This window comes from Penaeus chinensis, chromosome 41 (genome assembly GCF_019202785.1).
Source record: "Penaeus chinensis breed Huanghai No. 1 chromosome 41, ASM1920278v2, whole genome shotgun sequence".
NCBI classification, from domain to species: domain Eukaryota; kingdom Metazoa; phylum Arthropoda; class Malacostraca; order Decapoda; family Penaeidae; genus Penaeus; species Penaeus chinensis.
In genome coordinates this window covers 13135053-13140052 of record NC_061859.1, presented here as the reverse complement: position 1 = coordinate 13140052, position 5000 = coordinate 13135053, and positions in this window count along the sequence as shown.

Genomic DNA, 5000 nt, shown 5'->3' with positions numbered 1-5000 from the left:
AGAAATACACTCATACAAGACAATTCTACCCTTAAATTGAACATGCTCCTCCGCGCCCCCTACTCCCGCCCTGTAACCACTCAATCTAAATACAAAAATATAAAAATTAAAATATAATGGCCAATAAATGCCTTGAGTTCCGACAATTGTCTCGAGCCGTGTTCGAGCAAGAGTTCCGAATCAGATGAAAAGCTAAAAGCAAAAGCCTCGGCATTTAGGCGCAACGGCTATAATAATGGTCATTCATTACATTATGATTTTTTCGGTGTTCAGGGGGATCCGTGTGCAGGGTGCTTGTTTGTTCGGTGCGCGGGAAGGGCGTGTAAGTTAGCTGGTGCGAAATGCGTGGGGTGTTACGGAGTTTTAAAGGGTGTATGTTAAGTTAAGGGGGTGGTTGGGGTTCGGGTTTGGGAAGGATTGAGTAGTTGTTATTATTTAGGTTGTAGAGGGTGTTGGGTGAGTGTTGTGTTGTGTTTTTTGGTGGTGTTTTAATAGTATTAGTATATTTTATAGTTTGATTGAGAGTGAGTGTTTTGTTTGTGAGTGTGAGGTGTTGATGAGTGGAAATATAAATGTGTGTTGTGGTGGTGGGAGGTGTTTGTGTAGAGTAAAAGTGTGTGTGTGTGTGTTGTGATTGAGGATTTGATGATGATGGGTGGTGGTGAAGTAGTGGGATGATGTTGGTTTGTAATGGTTGTAGGGGATAGAGGTGTGTTGGTTGTATTGTGGAGTTGGTGATTTGTGTGTTTGGTGGGGTTATTTTTTATAGTAGTGTGTTTTGTTACTTGTTGTTGTTGAGGTGGGTATTGTATTGTGATTATGAGGATTATTGTGGATTTATAGTATTGATTTGGGATGTGGTGAGGATTGAAGTTTATTTAGAATAATACTAACATTAATAAAAATTAAGGAATAGATTTTAAGGGGTATATTTAAGATGTATCACCTTGAGTAACAATGATATGAATAAGAATGTTAGACGATTAAATTATTAAAGCTCAGGACTAGATTGATTATAGTTAGATTGGTATTTTTTTACTTTAAGAATAAAAGCATTAGTAAAGGGAACTGATTTTTTTGTTTTGATACTAATCTTAGAGTTTTGTCAAGGATAATAAAGGAATTAATATAAGGTGAACTGTATGTATAATATGAATTATAATAAAAAATAATAATAATATAATATCTTAAATAGTTGGAACCGCATAAAACAAATGATAATGTATGAGAAAATATGATAAGAATATAATAATTAAATATTAAATAATAGTTTAAATATAAGTATAATATTAATAATATAATATAATAATAATAATGGAATAATAAAAATTAATGATATAATATAATAAATTACTACTACTACTTTAATAATAATGAGTATAAAAACATAGTAAGAACAAGAAAAAAATAAAACAATAAAGATATTATGAATATAATAAAAAACGGCTACTACGACTTCTACTTACTTCTATTAATAGTAATGATGAATAAAGGAAGAAACATAGCGATAACGGAGAACATCAAAATTCACTTCTTTCCTCACTGGTCACCAAAACTCCCTTTTAACTCATTCCTCCTTCTCTCTCTCTCTCTCTCTCGCTCTGTCTCTCTCTCTTTCTCTCTCTCGCTCTCGCTCATCCCCGCTCTCTCTCTCTCCTCTCTCCTCTCTCTCCTCCTCTCGCTCTCTTGCTCTCTCTCTGTCTCCCCTCTCTCTTTTCTCTCTCTCTCTCTCTCTCGTCTCTCTCATCTCTCTCTGTCTCTCTCTTTCTCGCTCGCTTCTATCTCTCTAATCCTTCCGCTCTCTCTCCTCTTCTCTCTTCTCTGTCTCTCTCTTCTCTCTCTCTCTCACTCTCTCTCGTCTCCCTCTCTCTCTCTGCATCGTCTCTCTCGCTCTCTCTCACTCTCCTTCTTCTCATCCCTGTCTCTCTCTTTCTCTCTCTCTCTCGCTCGCTCTCTCTGTCTCGCTCTCTTTCGCTCTCTCGTCCTCGTCTCTCTCTCTCTCTCTCTCTCTCTCAATCTCTCTCTGTCTCTCTCTTCACTCTCTCTCTCTCGCACTATCTCTCTCATCCTCTCTCTTTCTCTCTCTCTCTCAACTCCCACTCCCCCTCCCCGCTCTCTCCTCCGCTCGTCTCTCTTCCTCTCTCTCCTCTTCTCACTCTCTCTCCCCCTCAAACCTCTCTTTCTTCTCCTCTCTTTCTCTCCGTATCCTCCTCTTCTCCCTTTTTCCTCTCCCTCTCCCAATCCCCCTCTTTCTTTCTCTCTCTCTCTCCTTTCTCTTCTCCCCTTTTCTCCTTTTTCTCTCTCTCTCCCTCCTTCTCTCTTCTCCTCTCTTCTCTCTCTCTCTCTTCCTCTCGCTCTTCTCTCTCTCCTCTCCTCTCTTTTCTCTCTCTCCTCTTTCTCTCTTCGTCATCCTCTCCCTTTCTCTTCTCTCTTTTCTCTCCTCCTCTCTTCCCCTCGTCTCCTCTTTCTTCTATCTCTCTTTCTTTCTCTCTCTCTCTTTCCCTCCTTTCCACTCTCTCTCTCTCTCTCTCTCCTTCTCTTTTCTCTCTCTTTCCTCTCTCTCTCTTTCTTCTCTCCTCCCTCTTTCTCTCTCCCTCTCTCCTCCGTTCTCCTCTCCGCTCTCTCAGGCTCCTCTCTTCGCTTTCTCTCCCCCCCCCCCCCCTCTCCTCTGCATTCTCTCTCCTCTCTCTCCCTCTCTCTCTCTCGTCTCTCTCTCCTTTCTTTCTCCCCCTCTTTTCCCCCTCTCTCTCTCTCATCCTTCTCTCACACTCCAATTCTCTCCTCTCTCTCTCGCTCTCTCTCTTCTCTCTCTCTTCCTCTTCTCTCTCTCTTCTCTCTCATCAAACTCTCTCTCCCTCCTCTCTCTTCTCTCATCTCTCTCTCTCTCTATCTCTCTCTCTTTCTCTCTCTCTCTCTCTCTCTCTCTCTCTCTCTCTCTCTCTCTCTTTCTCTCTCTCTCTCTCTCTTTATTTTCTCATTGTTTCTTTATATATATATATATATATAAACACACACACACACACTCACAGAGAGGCACAAAAAAGGAGAGCATACTAATCATCTTATAAACTGAATAACAGCTAAAATGAGAGACCAAGAGAACGAGTGAACAGGAGAGAGAAGCAGAGAGCGAGAGAACAGAAGAGAGAAACAGAGAGCAAGAGAACATGAGAGAAAATCAGGGAGCGAGAGAACAGGAGAGAGAAGCGGAGAGCAAGAAACAGGAGAGAGTGAATCAGGGAGCGAGAGAATAGAAGAGAGAAACGAGAGCGAGAAAACAGGAGAGAGAAGCGCAGAGCAAGAAACATGAGAAAGAGAATCAGGGAGCGAGAATACAGAAGAGAGAGGCAAAGAGAAAGAACAGGAGAGAGAGAAGCGAGAGCGAGAGAACAGAAGAGAGAGGCAAAGAAAGAGAACAGGAGAAAGAGAATCAGGGAGCGAGAGAACAGAAGAGAGAGACACAGAGAGAGAACAGGAGAGAGAAGCGAGAGCGCAGACGCCTGAAGATGAAAAGGAAGAAAATTCTGCCCCCATCACGCACTGAGGGAGGATCAGGCATCGGCAAAGACTGCGATTCATGTCCGTTGTTGGCACGACCGTGAACGTGCTAATTAAGTCGTCCTTTTACTTCAAGAAGGGAGGATGTGTCAGGCGGCATGTCATTCCACCACAGGCACGTCTTCGGAGAATCCCCCCCCCCCCTCCACCTCTCCTCTCTCTCTCTCTCCTCCCTTCCTCCCCCCCACCCCTCCTTCTCCTCCTCCTCCTTCTCTTCTCTGAACTTTCTCAATCCGATCTTTTCTTTCCTTTCTCCTCTGTTCTCCTCTTCTGTTTTTGTTCTCTTTTTTGTTGATTCTTTTCTTCTTCTTTCCTCTCTCCTCGTTCCTTATTTTCCTCTCCTTTTCTCTCACTTTTCCCTCTTCTTCTCTTCTTTTTTTACTCCGCCTCTTCCTCTCACTCTGCCCTTTCTTCTCTTCTCTTTCCCCTTTTACCCTTCACACTCTCTCCTTTTCCTCTTCTCCCTCTTCTTCCTCCCTCCTCCCTCCTCTTCCAATCTGCTCCTTCTCCTAGCTCTGATCCCTTCTCCCTCCCCCCCCGTTCGGAGCAAAGGAATATGATAATGAACAGGAGTCGACGAGTGGACAGGAAGCTTTAGAGTACCCTTGTTCAGCTATTTCGAGAGTCATTGGTGCCTCCTCTTCTTTCTTCCTCTTTTTCCCTCTTTCTTGCTTCTCCATTTCTCTCTCTCTCTTCTTTCTTCCTCTTTTTCCCTCTTTCTTGCTTCTCCATTTCTCTCTCTCTCTTCTTTTTTTCCTCCTTTTCTCCTTTTCTTGCTTCTCCATATCTCTCTCTCTCTCCTTTTTTTCCTCTTTTTCTCCTTTTCTTGCTTCTCCATATCTCTCTCTCTCTTCTTTCTTCCTCTTCTTCCCTTTTCTTGCTTCTCTATTTCTCTCTCTGTTTTTTTTTTCCTCTTTTCCCCTTTTCTTGCTTCTCCATTTCCCCCTCTCTCTTCTTTCTCCCTCTTCTTCTCTTTTCTTGCTTCTCCATTTCCTTCTCTCTCTTCTTTCTCCCTCTTCTTCCCTTTTCTTGCTTCTCCATTTCCCCCTCTCTCTTCTTTCTCCCTCTTCTTCTCTTTTCTTGCTTCTCCATTTCCTTCTCTCTCTTCTTTCTCCCTCTTCTTCCCTTTTCTTGCTTCTCCATTTCCTTCTCTCTCTTCTTTCTCCCTCTTCTTCTCTTTTCTTGCTTCTCCATTTCCCCCTCTCTCTTCTTTCTCCCTCTTCTTCCCTTTTCTTGCTTCTCCATTTCCTTCTCTCTCTTCTTTCTCCCTCTTCTTCTCTTTTCTTGCTTCTCCATTTCCCCCTCTCTCTTCTTTCTCCCTCTTCTTCCTTTTTCTTGCTTCTCCATTTCCCCCTCTCTCTTCTTTCTCCCTCTTCTTCTCTTTTCTTGCTTCTCCATTTCCTTCTCTCTCTTCTTTCTCCCTCTTCTTCCCTTTTCTTGCT